The sequence below is a fragment of the Notolepis coatsorum genome (genome assembly GCF_963971535.1).
Source record: "Notolepis coatsorum genome assembly, chromosome: 3".
Lineage (NCBI taxonomy): Eukaryota > Metazoa > Chordata > Actinopteri > Aulopiformes > Paralepididae > Notolepis > Notolepis coatsorum.
Genome location: NC_140167.1, coordinates 109672 through 127397, shown reverse-complemented (window position 1 = coordinate 127397; position 17726 = coordinate 109672). Strand labels below are relative to the sequence as shown.

The following is a 17726-nucleotide window of genomic DNA, read 5'->3' as shown; positions in this document are numbered from 1 at the left end:
ATCGTCACATCACTAACCTGTACCCCCCACCCCACTGCTACAACGACTGAATCTCCCCAAGGGGATCAATAAAGGGATATCCTAAGAAACTATGTTAACAACATGATCAAATGGGCATTTTTTTTTTATCAATGACAAAACTGAGGAAAACAAAAACAAACCCTGTGAACTTTGGAAAATTACTCAACAACCAACTAGGCTGCAAAAAAAAATAAAAAATTCAAACATCAACATAAAGACAGAAAACACCCTCATCACAGACACGCTGGAGGTGGCCAATTACTTAATAAAAACCTAGGGGTCCTCAAAGACGACTTCAAACTCAAAATGGTAACAACAAATGAGGTGCTCAAAAAACGGAGCGCCCTTCAACCTAACAAGTAGGGGTGGGAATCACCAGTTTCATCACGATACGATATCGATTCTTTGGACAACGATATGATATTTTCCGATATCACAAAGTCTGCCACGATACGATACGATTCAGGTGCCTTACAATCAGTAACATTTAAAATCAACAACAAAAAAAGGAAATGGAAATATCACTTGACATTTTTATTTTTAATCTCTTCCAGACATTTAAATGAAAAACAATCTATTTGTTGTGAAGGATCAGATTAAACCGAATATATATATATTTATTTATGGATATATATTGAATAGTATTTGTATATCGTTTGATATCCCTTGTATATTCCTTGTACATATACACGGAATATTCCTTTATTCTACTACAGCCCATAATAGTTCATTCTCTTATTGGACAAAAGGACCAGGCGCCAGGGACCAGCCCCTGGCGTTCAAGTTCAAAGGTACCGACGAGACACGCCCTTACTAGCCCCGGCTCCGCGCAGGAATACGGCTACCGAAAGCAGAGTGGCACTATTTGTTCACCGTGCATATAAATATGGCGCAAGAAATGTAGACTTCCTCTTATCCCTTAGTCCTTTACCCTCCTACCCAACTAAGTAACAGAACGTGAAGCCTCACCCCACGATACCGCGTGCGGTGTAGTATGGCCTGTTTGGCCTTAGAATAGCATTGAGACCTCGTGCGAATTAATAGCTGAATTGCCAGAGTTTGGCACCGTATTTCTATTAAGTAATAATAGTCTATTATGTATGGTGCATCGTGCGGTTAGAGTTCTAAAGTGAGCAGCACCCCCATCGCTTCCTCGTGTTATCTAGAGTCTTAACCAGGTTGGGCAGACCACACGTGGTGCTTTCATCCGAGGAGTTCTAGGCGAGGACCGAGTGGACCTGTACATTGGATTACCTACCCGACGACTGCTGAGCCCTATGCGGCATGGAATATATACTTGCTTTGGTACTTTGATTTGTGGAGTGGATAATCGCCAACACCGGTGAGTGTTGGATCTACCCCGAGAGGAATCAAGGTGAGACGGCGCTCAGACCAGACTGAGGTCGCCTCGCTTCTTCTTCACTGTGGAGCTACAGCTACAGCCTACAAGAGAGCCAAGGTGTATTCATCTGTGGATCAAGATTCTACTGCACTGTCTTCTGTACGTGAAGTCTCCCTAGAAATCGTTGACCAGACGGGATACTGCCGACGGCTCTCCTACCCCCCCTACCGGCCTACAACCGGGAGGACCCTTACAGTATATCCAGCTATAATCATTAAGTGCCATCGTTATAATTCCCTAAGAGCCAGGTTGTATACTTGCTTCCTGTGTAACCAGAGATTGGACATTCAGTGTTGATTTGCCTACGAGTACTCATTTGCCTTACAAGAGCATTCAAATCATAAATGTAATGGTGAATATTATATGTACCTTTTGATATATATTAAATATTTGATTATTACCTTTGTGTGGACCTGGTTTCATGGTGGGAAAGTGTTCATCATATTTAGATATCGTGTACTGTATGGCCAGTAGTTAAAGTACATAAAGCGGTAGTGGTTTAATGATACCATACTTATCAATACAGTCAGGGAATTGTACCCCTCAGTTACACTATTGTTTCTAATACAAATAGACCTGTTCACTGTTTTTGGTTCGTTTTTTCTCTCTCTCTCGATATTAATATATCCTATTCACTGTCACAGCGCTGTATTTTGGCTGGAAAAGGCATATTGGGAGTCAGAAGGTGCAGTACCGGCCAGATCCTGTTAGTGGGGCTATCTCGAGAATGCAGTAACCCCCCTCCTTCCCAGTCCCTAGTGGACCTCTGCTGTTCTCTTAGCGTAGTTAGCTTACGCTAACGCAACGTTAATTTCGGTATTTAACACGACGTGGGCATAAAGGAATGGCGAGGATGGAAAGCATGTTGGATGCATTTGACCCCTTGTGGGGGAAAAAAACAACAGGCACTTATTTCGGGTCTCAAAATAGGCGGACTCTGAAGCAATGCTGTCTAACGGCTGTGCTGAGCTAATGTTGTTGTTCCGGCCGGGCGGATATGCTCAACAGGGGATTTTCAAAATAAGAGTATCGCAATCAGCGTTTCCGTTAGCCGGTAATTACCGGTATTTGACCGGCAAAATCTGTTGAAGTCCGACATATTTAATCTCTCCGGTCATAGTGTCCGGTGAAAATAGTTACCTCTGGGCACAGTTTGATTATTTGAATTGTATTTGGATGGGCTGGAGTTGGGTGGCCTATGCGATGAACGAAACAATCATTGCGTTTGTTGTCGTTGCTTCGCTCAGCTCAGATTTGCGGAAGGCATGCAGCTGCAGACCCACAGAACCCACCAGCTTTGCTGGCACAGTGCGGTCCCCAGACCTGGAAAGCTGCTCTGCGGGTCTGCAGCTGGATGCTTCTTGCAAACTAACTGCGGCCGGCTCGCGCTGATAACAGCTTTCATTGTTGGACCGGCTGCTTGGTGGAGCAACGATGAAACGAATGTAATGAATCGTTCGTCGCATGGGCTATTTAATTTTGGCCTGTTTTGGTACGGTTCGGGTGGTCAAGTTGTGCTTGGAGGGAGTTGTTTTTACCGGACATTATGACCAGCACCAAGTCGTTGGGAGGTGGAGATATACATCACGCAAACCCACGATAATGTTGCCGTCTCTCTCTGCAAAATTTCTCAGTTCTTCGCTTGATATAATTAATACAAATGTCCAATATAACGGAATTCGTTAGCTCATAAAAATGTGATTATAACAGACTGCTGTTTAGTGTCGGACCGACTGCCCACATACGCAGTCTATTTTATTTCAAGTCAGCAGCAGCACGGAGTATCGAGGGACTTATTTTATTTGGAATATATTAATGACTATACGCAAAAGTAGCCTCGTTTTAAGTAATAATATTATAAATCTACATGCCTTGAGGATGACATTCTTTATATAGCCTATATCAATTGTTTTAAAGCTCAATAAACTATGACCGGAATTAATCTCATTTGTCCGGTAGATTGAAATCTTGCAGGTCACGGAGACCGGCAACAATTTTTTCTAACGGAAACCCTGATCGCAATATGAATCGATCTTTTTACGTTGCATCGATCCCATTTGATAATAGATCGATATATCGATCTGGATCGATGTATCGTCCCACCCCTACTAACAAGGCCACTGGCCATGACAATATCCCCTCCAAATTCCTCAGAGACTCAGCAGCCGCCATCACCCTAGTTATCACCCACATAATAAACCTCTCCATAAAACAGGGATACGTCCCCAAAGACTTCAAAATTGTGAGTGACCCCCCTGCACAAAAAAGGCAGCAAATTAGACCCAGGCAACTACCGCCCTGTTTCTATTCTTACCTCCATCTCGAAAGTCATGGAAAGAATAGTCTACGAACAGGTCAAAAAGTACCTTGTGGAAAAAAAGCTAATCTACGAATTCCAATCTGGCTTCAGAACATCCCACTCCACTGACACATGCCTTCTCTATTTGAACAACCACATCAAACAAGAGGTGGACGCGGGCAAATACTGCGGCATGGTCATGCTTGAAGGAAATCGATGATTTGCATTTGGTGTATAACCGATATAGAGATGAGTTTTAAGAGGATAATACCATTATCATAATTTTCAGCATGTATGTCTGTCTCCAGCCAAACTGGGCAGGGGGCCGTTATCAGCTGGGTGAAAACAGAGCAGGGAGGGAGTGTGTTCATAGGCAGCCTCCACTAGGCTTGGGCGGTATGACGGTATTACGATATACCGGGGTATTTACAGGGCTGTACTGTTAACATGTAATCTCTTTGCCTGTATACTACTGGCTATACGGTAATCTAGGTTGCCCTCTGGAGGCTGTGAAACGCATGCGCAGTTAGTCTGTGTCGACCACGAGCATGAGGTCCACTGTTCGTTAATGGCTCTGTATTGGTGTTTGCAAGTTGATCAAATAAACCAAGTTAACAGAAGATAAACGTCGTGTTTATTTATAGTAGACTAACATTGGTAGCAGAGGATGGTTAGCAGAAGATGGCTACTGCTAACTACAAAGTTCCACCGAAGTTCGACGAGTCTCGACCATACGAGTGTTGGAAAAATGAGATCGCCATTTGGAAGCTGGTTACTAAACTTGATAAGAAGAAACAAGCCCTCGCCGTTGTCCTGGGGCTGGAAGGAAGGGCAAGGGACATCGCTATGGAAATACCAGCTTTGGACTTGAACACCAACAATGGTATGGACACGCTGCTAGCTAAACTAGATGGCATATTTCTCAAAGAAGAGAGAGACCGCGCATACGATGCATACTCTTTTTTTGACTGTATCAAAAAGGAGAGCTCCATGTCCATGGCGGACTATGTGATTGACTTTGAACAACGTTACAACCGAATGAAAAGGTACGACATGACTCTCCCTGACGCCGTGTTAGCTTTTAAACTTTTAGACACGGCTTGTCTAGACGAGAAAAATAGACAAATGGCGCTGACTGCGTGTACAGATTTAACGTTTGCGGCAATGAAGTCCGCGCTGAAGAGGATCTTTGGGGGGAGAGTGCACGGCGGCACATCAAACGGAATACACGTTAACGATGAAGCGTTATTCACGGAGCAACGCTCACAAGGAAGATTCAGACGTCCAACGACGCAGCAGTTTGGACAAATTGGACAACAAAGGCAAACGTCACAGGGTACCAACCCACTGGATAGGTTCGGTAAGAGATCAAAATGTGCTATATGTCAGAGCACGTTCCATTGGGCTAAAGACTGTCCTCACAAGAGTAGTGAGCAAGTGAAGCTAACTGACGATCGAACAAGGGTAGAGGAATGTGACATCACACTGCTTACTGCTGTACTGTCTGAAACAGAGGTATTCCTAACTGAGTCCTTAGGGACTGCTATCATTGACACTGCATGTACCCGCACAGTGTGTGGAGAAAAATGGTTGGACAGCTTCGTCGCCGATCTCAGTCAAAGTCAAGTGAACCAGATGGTAAAAAGTGAAACTCCAAGCTCCAGACCATTCCGGTTTGGAGATGGAAATATAGTGCATTCTTCCAGAACACTGAAACTGCCTGCCAAAATAGGACTGACAAAATGTCGAGTGGAAACTGAAGTAGTCAAAGCTGATATCCCACTACTTTTGAGTAAGACATCACTGAAAAGGGCAGGAACCATCTTGGACATGGAGAATGATAGCGCTGTGATGTTTAAACAGAATATCCCTCTTGAACTCACCAGTTCAGGACACTACTGTATAGATATCAGAGACAAGGACACAGGAATGAACCAAATTGAGATTAAGGATGAGGTCCTTACAGTCACAGAAAACAGCCAGGATGAAGATGAGGTCCTTACAGTCACAGAAAATATGACCTCAAATGAGAAACACAAAGTTCTACTGAAACTACACAAACAGTTTGGTCACGCCTCTGCAGAAAGACTACAGCGACTCCTCCGTAGTTCGGGAAATAAAGACAAAGATTGTGACACTATTTTACAACAAATAGTACAGGAATGTGACATATGCCAGAGGTACAGCAAGACCAAGCCGAAGCCTGCTGTGGGTTTGCCTCTGGCTTCAGAGTACAATGAAACGGTGGCAGTGGACCTGCACGAGTTGGAACCAAGTTTATGGTATCTCCACGTCATTGACCAGTTTACACGTTTCAGCGCTGGAAGCATTGTGAAAACAAAGAACTCCTCTGTGATAGTGAACTCTCTTCTTCATACATGGATCAGCGTTCATGGCCCGCCACGGAGACTTTACAGTGACAATGGAGGAGAATTCAACAATGCGGAGTTCCGTGACATGGCAGAGAACTTTAACATTGAGACAAAAACCACGGCAGGATACAGCCCCTGGAGCAATGGGCTACTGGAGAGACATAATCAGACCCTCACCGACATCATCCTGAAGGTCAGACGGGAAAATGGATGTGACTGGCAAACAGCCCTGGACTGGGCTCTCATGGCTAAGAACAGTATGCTCAATGTGCACGGCTACAGTCCTCATCAACTGGTGTTTGGCCAGAACCCCAATTTACCTTCTGTACTGGTTGATAAACCACCTGCGCTAGAAGGTACCACGATGAGTGCTAGAGTAGGAGAACACATTTCAGCTTTGCATGCCTCTAGAAAAGCATTTACTGAAGCAGAGTGCTCAGAAAGGATAAGACGAGCACTACGTAAGCAGCTCAGACCCACAGATGAGAAATATGAGATGGGTGACAAGGTGTATTACAAACGAGCTGAATGCACTGAGTGGAAAGGACCAGGGATAGTTATTGGTCAGGATGGGGCTGTTGTTTTTGTGAGGCATGGTGGTTGCTTAGTGAGAGTGCATCACTCTAGGCTTTCTAAGGTGAACACAAAGGTTAGTGAAGAGCACATGGTACAAACTGATGCTGACACAGAAGCAGGAAGTGAGCAAGGTATAAACAATGCAACTGGTAGTTTAGACAGTGAGCAAAATACAGAGAATGAACATGAACAACAAGAAGCCAGTACAAGTGAAGCTATCGATCCACCAAACACTTTGAGTGGTGTAACTCTAACTGAAATGGAGCATAGGCCTAATGCCCATAATAATCCTGCCCCTTCTGCAGGTGTGAGTTTAAAAACAGGACAGACGGTAACATATATGAACAGAGGTGACAACACTCTACTTAAGGCAAGAGTCTTAGGGAGATCTGGCAAGGCTACGGGGAAATATAAAACCTGGTATAACATGCAACATCTAGACAATGATGGTAGTGATGGGCAAAAGGAAGCAGTTGATATCTCACAGGTTGATAATCTCAACATTCAAACAGAAGACAGAGAAGCTGATGTACTTGTAACCAAAGACATTTCATTTGATGCAGCTAAACAGGAAGAAATAAAGAGCTGGCACAATAATAATGTATTTGAGGAAGTTGAAGATGCAGGGCAGAAATGCATTTCCACCAGATGGGTTTGTAGTCTTAAAGACACTCCCAAGGGTATCGTGCCTAAAGCCCGACTGGTTGCCAGAGGTTTTGAAGAGCGGAATATTCAAGAGTTACCGAAAGATTCCCCCACATGTGCCACAGATTCACTTAGACTTATGTTATCAGTGATATGTCAAAACCAGTGGGAAGTCCACTCTATGGACATCAAATCTGCATTCTTGCAGGGTATTGAGCTATCCAGGGATATTTATATCCGCCCCCCTCTAGAGGCAGGATGTCAACATGTTGTATGGAAACTAAAGAAATGTGTATATGGTCTTGCAGATGCATCACTATATTGGTACAACAACGTGAAGGAGATCATGCTGAGTACTGGTGGTAGAGTCTCACAGGTGGATCCGGCAGTCTTTTACTGGTTGGATGAGCAATGTAAGGTCACTGGGGTGCTTGCATGTCATGTAGATGATTTTCTTTGGGCAGGCTCATCTAACTTTTCATCCAATGTGATTCCCCAACTGCAATCTGCATTTAAGGTTGGGCGTGAGGAGCATGAAAAGTTCTCCTATGTAGGAATGGATTTTGTAACTGTTAAAGGTGAAGTTCAGGTACATCAACAAAGTTACATTGAGAACCTGGAGCCTATTCCCATACAAGCAAGTCGGGCCACACAGAGAAATGAACCCCTCAACGAAATTGAGAGAGAGCAGCTACGATCAAAAATAGGACAGATCCTATGGGTTGCTAAACAGACGAGACCTGATGTAATGTTTGATTCATGTTGTTTGGCTTCTAATATAAAAGGGTCAACAGTACAGTCTGTTCATGATGCCAATAAAATAATCCGTAAGCTAAAGTCTGAAAAGGTGACACTCAGATTTCAACATCTGGGAAACAGTGATGCTCTGAACTTGATAGTTTTCAGTGATGCTTCATTTGGAAACCTCCCAGACGGAGGTACACAGGGAGGTACTTTTATAATACTTATGGGAGAAAGAGGGAAGTTTTCCCCCCTCTGTTGGCATTCAAAGAAAATCAGACGTGTGGTTCGCAGTACCCTTGCAGGCGAAACCCTTGCCATGTCAGATGGGGTAGACAATGCAATTTTTCTAGCCACACTATTTTCTGAGCTCACTACTGGAAATGCTGGACTGAATACACTCCCTGTAATCTGTGTGACCGATAATCACTCTCTGTTCGATGCGCTCAAGTCCACGAAACAAGTCACAGAAAAGAGACTCAGGTTGGAAATCAGTAGCATTAAGGAGCTCATTCAGAACAAGCGCATCAGGCAGGTGCGTTGGTCAGACACAAAATCTCAGCTCGCTGACTGTCTCACAAAAAAGGGAGCTTCGGCTCTTGTGCTCTTAAAAGCACTCGGTGAAGGACAATGGGATCTGGGTTAAAGTGTTTGTTTGAAATGGAACATTGAAAACATTTTTGTTTATGTATTTGTTTCTAAAAATGTTTCCCAAATTTATGTTTAATACTCAGGGAATTTAAACATTTTTGTTTTAAGTCACTGTGTGATTGTTTTATGATTCATGCAAGGTAATGTTATTTTTGTTTTGTTTATTTCTTTAAAAAGATAGAATGAGATTGTTAACATGTAATCTCTTTGCCTGTATACTACTGGCTATACGGTAATCTAGGTTGCCCTCTGGAGGCTGTGAAACGCATGCGCAGTTAGTCTGTGTCGACCACGAGCATGAGGTCCACTGTTCGTTAATGGCTCTGTATTGGTGTTTGCAAGTTGATCAAATAAACCAAGTTAACAGAAGATAAACGTCGTGTTTATTTATAGTAGACTAACAGTACACTGCGACGAGATGATCGCGAATTGCCCCTTTAATTGGCCGTTGCGATTGGTAAATATTATCTGGGGGGGGGGCTTGCGAGTATTCCAATGTACAGCTTTGCTTGTACAGTTGTACAGTGTTTCCCCCCCAACCCCTCCTACCCAACCCCCCCCCCACCTCCTCCAATGTACAGTTTATACGTCAAATGTATATACACTCTTTTTCTGGACACTTTTTGTATCACAAACAGTACTGTATTTGCAAATCTGATATGTCATAAATGTATAGATGTAGCAGTACTGTCTATCTGTAGGTCATGTATGTCATATATGTTATGATGAATTGAAAATGGGGGACCCTGATGTAAACAAGACGAAAGTCTCTCTGGTCTGCATCCCCTTAACAATTGTATGTATTGAGCTATACTGTACCCATTCTGCAATCTGTTACATTTTTCAATCAATCAATCAAGCTGACGTTAGCTAACCGTCGGACATAACGTTAGCTCCTAGGGCTACAGTGCAAGCCGGCACAACTCAGGACAGAAGAGTAGAGGATGTGACGTCGCGTCGGTAAACAAGCCACACACACACACCGCAGAGCGGGTCTTCTCCAAAGCGGGGGGGGGGGGGAAGCACACAGTGAGTGTGGAGTGAAAAGAACTGCTAGAATACTCAATCAGCAGCAGAGTAGTTCATTGCTGCTAGATTGTTTGTTTGTTTAATGAGTTGTAAAATACTTTACATCAGTAAGATGTAAATAATAATAAAGTAATAATAATACATTATTTATTTATTAAATATTAAGTTTGATAAGTTATTTGATGTTATTTGATACTATCTTGTCTAGCACAGTCTCTGGAGCGTAACAGTAAGAAGCATTTTGTATGAAAGTATTCTGTACTTCTGTATGACAACTATTAAAGAAACTTGAACTTGAAAGTTTGGAATTTGTTTTTTACAACTGAGGTAGGTAGATACAATATTTAGAGACTAAAGTACCGAAAAAAGGTACCGTTGGGTACCGGTAGCGATTCACAGGTACCCGGTACCGGTTCAAATGTGAACGGTACCCATCCCTAGAGTCGCACTGTTTCTATGTAAACTCCGCGAGCAGCGCGTCCAATAAATGCGTCTTTAACATGCTTTATATCCTCGCCATTACTATATGCCCGTCGCGGTTCAAGTCAACTAACTAACGTTAGTGTTAAGCTAGCTAACAACGCTTCCATTCCTCTTTCACTAGTCTCTCTTAACCATTTGGTTGGCAAAAACGGGGGGGGGGGGGGGCTGCGCCGGTCTGAACCACATTGCATGCTTGCACGAGGAAGGATAATAATTATGATCTAACGTTGATTTCAGGAAGATGGCGAAAAGTGAGTTTATTGAATTACACAAAAACGCAGTTTTTAGCATATTTTCCCTGGAATGACTATATAACCAAACTATTCATATTCAAAACGGTATAAAACGGAAATGTACAGATGAAAAAATATTCTGTTTTGTGCATGTTCGATCGCATGACATTGTTCAGAAAGTTTGGTGCACTTGACTAATTGCAGTGTGAAAGCAAACCAAACCAAATGAAGAATGCAACAATGTTGCAACTTCACCCCTGCGAAACACACTGAGTCCACTGAACTATATGTGAAAGCAACGTAGATGACAGAGTACAGCAGCTTGCAATGGGCCTGGTCTACAAGATACACTACACGACCAAGGTACCCATGTACATGTCAAAATTAGGGATGCACCGATATGAAAATTGGCCGCCGATACCGATACCGATTGTTCAACTAACACTATCGGCCGATACCGATATTTGTATATAAGTATTTGTATAAAAAAAAAAAAAAAAAAAAAAAAAAAAAATTTTAATGAAACTACTGTATATTTGTATGTGTATGTTTGTATTTGTAGGCCTCTTTACTTACTTAAAAAAAGGAAACATCAAGAAATATGTTTATGGTATCACTATCTCTCTCCCAGTATCGTCTTGCGGCCTGCAGAGGGATACTATTTTCTCAACCAGAGCTTTCAACCAATGCAATGGAACCATTCTTGCGGCCTGCAGCAGGATACTATTCTCTCAACCAGAGCTTTCAACCAATGCAATGGAACCATTTTGATTGACAGTCGATTCGGCCAATTACGCCACACCGGTGACCGCTAGCACCCACCTCCTGCTGTCCTTACCACCAATCGGCAAGCGTTTATAAATTTTTCTACTTCCGGGCATTCTGTTTGCGAGAGCAGAACACACTTAGCTACGTTAGCTGCCCGGCCCGCCGACCGGCGCTCCACGCATGACCAAATGAGACATAATGATTTTACTGCAACAAATGTTATAATAAAACAAAGCCTTTCTATACATTTGTCTGGTTGAAAACTTTATTAACAGATTGCAGAATGTGTAGTTGGGTACGGAATGAGCAACGGAATGGAACCGAGCTATGAACGTACTAACGGAGTAATGCCTTGTTTACTGCTATCTTCGGGTAAATAATATGCTTGTTATTGAACGTGTAACACTTCATTTTAACAGCAGATACTTTCTTAAATGCCATCTTCCCGAGAGAGGGTGTTGACGGGGAGTTGTGTTATTAATAGCATTGAACAGCTAACCGAAAGCTAGCGTTAACTATTGTTAAAGGTTTAGCCATAACGTTACCTTGGCTAAAGTTGCGGCTATTCATAATGCAGCAATAATGACTGCAGACCTGCAAGCAAAGTACAGCAAGTTGACAAAGGAGTATTCCAACGCAAATCACATTTTCACCAGTAACGTTAGTCTTGCATCTAATAGCTAATAACGTAGCTACGTTAGCTGCCCGCCGACCGGCGCTCCACGCATGACCAAATGAGACATAATGATTTTACTGCAACAAATGTTATAATAAAACAACGCCTTTCTATACATTTGTCTGGTTGAAAACTTTATTAACAGATTGCAGAATGTGTAGTTGGGTACGGAATGAGCAACGGAATGGAACCGAGCTAATGAACGGACTCGGAGTAATGCCTTGCTGCTATGGGTAATAATAATATGCTGATGTTATTGTCCGTGTAACACTAACTATATAACGCTAATGCCACAAAACGAATGCCGTGTTAATCATAAGTAGTTACTTTGATGCAGTAGATTGTGTGTGTGTGTGGGGGACGGCGGGCGTTGTGCAGGTAGATCGCGCGAGTGAACTTTTTTTTTTGCCTTTTGACGCTACACAAATTGATGGGTATTTATCGGCGACTGCTATCGGCACATTTGAGCTTATCGGCCGATAGGCCGATAGCAGTCAACAAGGCACTTATCGGCCGATACCGATACCCGACCGATATATCGGTGCACCCCTAGTCAAAATACTTCCCAAAGGTCAGTGAATTCCACAACCACAACACCAGAGGGAGCTCCACAAATCATGTTCAACCCAGATTCGACACGGTTCGCAATTATGCCACATTTCATTTCATTTATTTTTAATTTATTTATTTATTCATACATGGGAATGACCACAGTCCAACAGTACATTCATATAATTCACCAAAAATACCATGGCCGAAAGAATGTGAATCCCTATCCACCTTCAAAACCGACCTCAAAGAGCACCTACGACGGGAGGCTGCAATTCGAAACTGGCCCCTGTAAATGTCCAAACCCCCCCTCCCCCACCCAACCCGCTCCTTATGTAGTTTCCTCCCCCTCAAATGCATATAGTTTCTGTTAGGATCTCTGGTAAACAGTACTGTATATTTGTATGTCATGTATGTCGTAAGTGTCATGATATATATCTGTATATCATAATTGACACTATGAATTGAAAATGGGGGACCCTGATGTAAACAAGACGAAAGTCTTTCTCTGGTCTGCATCCCCTTAACAATTGTGTATTGAGCTGTACTGTATTGTACCCATTCTGCAATCTGTTAATACAATTTTCAATCAATCCTGTCCAGTCCAGAGGATAGAATGTGTTCCCCTCTGCCTGTGTGGTGTGGGTGAGACCTGTTTGCTGCCATCTCCTCCATCCCAACCTCGTCCTAGAAGCAGAGCCTCTCAAGTAAAGTGACACAGTGGCTGAAATGCTCAACAGTTGAGATGTTCGGTCATTATTATTAACGAGCTGAATAAACGCACATTTCTCTCTCTATACAGAGAGAGTCGCACCAGTTTCTGACCTAACGGCACATGTCCTCCCAGACTCAAAACTTTGGAGTAGCTTAGTGTAGCTGTAGCAGTAGCAGTAGCATTAGCATTAGCATTAGCATTAGCATTAGCATTAGCATTAGCATTAGCATTAGCATTAGCAGCTTAGCTTGTTAGCTGGTGCAGCTAGCCCAGTCTGGATGGAAAAGTCACGGCCAACAGATAAGATGTGCGGTCAGTAGATGAACAAAAGCAGATTTTACTGTAACAAAACGGAGAGGTCGACACGAACCTACCTTTGTTTACCAGAACGACGACGAGACTCCAGATGTGATGCAGGGTAAAGCTGGAACGAGCGAGGCTAGATGCGTGGTCACGGTGTAGCTGGATGACGTCAGAGAGGAGGAGGAGCTAGCAGCTACTTCCGTCACCAGAAGAGTGCTCTTCTTCTTCATAGATATATAGAACACTAGATAGCTTACCCGCGCTGCCTGCCGGCCGGCGTATGGAGAGCGACGTCGTCGTAGGGCGGCCATCTTGCCCCCAGGCAGCTCAGCTACTGATAACATTAATGTCTATGGTGCATGTACTATTTAAATAACCATAGATTGCTCAATTCTTTACCGATTTTCAAACGGGTTGGTTTGCTATAAACATCAAAGACGTAGTTATGATACTGCATACTTATATGCATCATAAATGTATCTAAAGATGTTTTTTTTTATAAACCGCTTGAATCATAGCCACGTTAATAATGCTTGTAATAAACCAAACAGTTTGTAAATCCGTCAATATTTCAGCGAGTTATGAGTATTTTTGTCTGTGCAGATCACTCACCCTCCAATACAACAGCTACCATAGAACGTAACAGAACAGGCTGACTGGGGCAAGATGGCGGCGGTTCAGCAACGCTGGTGACTCCGCCTTAAGCTGTCTAGTGTTCTATATATATCTATGCATTCAGCTGGCATTATTTTTAAACCTAGCCATATTTTGCAGAGACACTCTCTGATTGGCCACTGACATGTTTGCCCAATCGCGTGACAAGCTGTGTCTTTGCCCATTTCCGGGTCTAACAGCAGCAAACTACCTAACGCCAGTGGCGGCTGGTCAATGGGGGCGCTAGAGTGCCGCCCTCCCTGGTTAAAAGAGAGAAGAAGATTATTTTTTTTTGTATAGCCCTATAAATAATATAAACATGTTTAAAATGAATAATATTTACTCATTTTAAGTATGTTTGTGTTTCCAATGCACAATATAACGTTAATATATCAAATATAAATAATTGTTTTCATGAACAGGAAGTGACTCTCTCTCTCTCTCTCAATGCTGTGTTGGAAGCGTGGCTGCATTTGACTGACTGTGATCATATATTGATTGATGGCAATGGTGATAGTTGTACCTACTTAAATATTCGCCAATGCGTGGTACATGTTTGCAAAATGTTTGGTATAGCGCCCCTCATGGAGAAGAATGCACCGGCCGCCACTGCCTAACGCCTAGTTTATCACTGGTTAAGCTTAGGCGACTCTTTCGAAGTTGGTTAAGGTTAGAGTTTGGAATCAGGGCTGGTGTTCTATCGCCCTGCTCTAAGACAAACTCTAACCTTAACCAACTTCGAAAGAGTGCCTAAGCTTAACCAGCGTCTCCACAAAATGCGGCTAGGTTTAAAAATAACGCATCCAGCTGCAGCCCGGCAGGCGACTGGGCTCCTCCCACTGCCACACTGTCAGACCCCACACTCTCAGACCCCACGCTTTCCGGCCCCTCTCTCCCAATGGCTGATTTGGGTCACGAGACCGTCACAGGCCCGCTCAGCAGCGCCACCCACCCAATGGCTGAATTTGGTCACGAGACCGCCGCCATCTTAGCGCCACCCACCCAATGGCTGAATTTGGTCACGAGACCGCCGCCATCTTGGGGAAACGGATGAGATAAAACTGGGAACGAGATAATAATAATAAACAAATAAACCTGTTCCGTCCTCTGAGCTTTTAAAATTGACAAACTGGTTTAGGCAACTTAGATTACAAGTCAGTTTTGGGAAAGTTAGGTGAACACAGAGGGGCAGAGCTCGAGTTTTATATTAAGATATTATGTGAGCAAAAAAGAAAAGAGAAATCTATAAAGTATATATTTTACTCATACAGTATGTACATCCTCTGGCCTGTTTGTAGAACTGCCCTGTGTTGACAAAGCTAAACCCTATTGATATGAAGTCTAAATAACATGAGGATGCCGTCATTATTGCACTACTGAGTTATTTGCTGCTATGTTTCAATATTATAAGAAGAATTATAATAATACTTTTGAGTTTTATATTGTTTAAAACTTCAACAGCAGAAGCTTATATGCTAAACATCAAAACATTAAAGAATATTTGGAGCAATTCCATAAACCTTTCAATATCATAGCAATATCCGAAACTTGGTTTAGCTCTGAGAAAATAGTTGACATTGAGTTGAATGGATATGAACTCAATTATATTAACAGGATTGGGAAAAGAGGTGGGGGTGTAGCCCGCTGCCCTATATATAAAAAATAGCCTCAAATATAAGGTTGTAGAATGCATGTCAACTACCATTGACAACTTGATGGATTGTATCTCAGTAAAGATCTGAGAAACGTGATTGTCAGTTGTGTATACAGAGCTCCAGATTCCAGCATTGAAGCATTCAAAGACTGAATTCAGATTCAGATTCCTTTATTAAGCCATTTGTGTAAAAACACATTGGTAATTGTTGCAGCAATAACATGGAGGTGTTATTTGCCAAGACTCAGAAGGTTACATTCATCTGCGGGGATAAATCACTGTACATTCTATATTGCTCACTAGTATACCATATCTGAACTACTGTGTGGAGATTTGGGGTAACACTTATAAAAGTAAAACCATTTGCTATATGCTATACACTACAGTCTATGTGATGTGGTGGTTACGTATGATGGTAATTAAGGAATTATTATACATGACTATTATATGCAAGTAGGCTATGTCTAAGCTATTTTACAATATTATACATGAACTGCTTGTTGAGATCAGAGGTTCTGTGTAGGATTGTTAGTACCTGTCTAACTGTACATATGCTGTTTACACTAGTAACTGTTTACCTGCATATATAACTGTCTCCACCAGTGACTGTCTAGTTGCATATATATCTGTTCCCACTAGAGGGCGCTCTAGGCGGAACCACCCAGGTACACCACCTTGTGGCAAGTATAAAAGTGAATGTATCCTCCCACTTCCTCCTCTCCCCCCAGGCCTCTCAGAGAGAGGAGACCTGTATGTTACTGCTGCTTACCATGTGAATAAAAAGGAACAACGCCAGTTAAGGCTCAAGATAGAAACCATGCCTCTTGACCACATTATTGTCACCCTATAGTCGAATTCTGTTAACAGTTTTTTTTTAATCTGTTTATTACTTGTTTTTTATTATTATTTATTTTCAATTTATGTTTGAAATAAATAAACTCATTCATTCAAGATATTGTGTGAGCAAAAGTATAGTTACTGGCTGTACAATACTGCTGTAGGCCTATAATACTTATGTAAATAAGTAAGGCAATTGAAATATATCTGCAGTACAGCTCAATACACACAATTGTTAAGGGGATGCAGACCAGAGAAAGACTTCCGTCTTGTTTACATCAGGGTCCCCCATTTTCAATTCATCATAAATGTACAGTTCCCTCCCCCTTGTATATATTTACTGTATGTCACAAATGTAACAGTACTGCATTGAGGTCTTTCTCTGGTCTGCATCCCCTTAACAATTGTGTGTATTGAGCTGTACTGTACTGTACCCATTCTGCAATCTGTTAATAAAGTGTTCAATCAATCAATCAATCCCGCACAGTGCAATACTCCAATTCAGCCATTGGGTGGGTGGCGCTGCTGAGCGGGCCTGTGACGGTCTCGTGACCCAAATCAGCCATTGGGAGAGAGGGGCCGGAAAGCGTGGGGTCTGAGAGTTTGGGGTCTGACAGTGTGGCAGTGGGAGGAGCCCAGTATGGTCTGCCGGTGTCTATACTTTCCGTAGCCGCATTTCTGGCAGACGCTCTCTGATTGGCCGACGGCAGTTTCTACACTGGTTAAGCTTAGGCACTCTTTCGAAGTTGGTTAAGGTTAGAGTTTGTCTTAGAGCATGGCGATAGAACGCCAGGTAGTTTGCAGGCTGTTTGACGTGGAAATGGGCAAAGACACAGCTCGTCACGCTATTGGGCGCACATGTCACATGACCAGAAACGTCTGCCAGAAATGCAGCTAAGGAAAGTATAGATGCGATAGAATGCAATAAAAACTAGTTTTAAGCACATGTGTCATTGAAACAAACAAGTAAAATAATCTATCAGTGCAGTAAGCAAATTTGGATTTCTTGAAATAAGTACAAATATCTAGGGTTCTCTCTCCTGATTGGATACAGTGGGAAGGGATACCAGGAAATTTATTTTGTGTTTACTGCAGAGCGGAGGGACTGGGAGACCCAT

General features: G+C 42.7%; 1 protein-coding gene across 1 annotated transcript in view; it reads right to left on the bottom strand.

The window, feature by feature from the left end:
* Positions 1 to 13592, bottom strand: part of LOC311225243 (uncharacterized protein) — a 35295-nt gene extending 21703 nt beyond the window's left edge. Inside the window, exon 1 of the mRNA XM_084310460.1 lies at positions 13535 to 13592. The gene's annotated coding sequence lies outside the window, so the exon portion shown is untranslated. The remainder of the gene's footprint in view (positions 1 to 13534) is intronic.
* Between the last annotated feature and the right edge of the window lie 4134 nt (positions 13593 to 17726).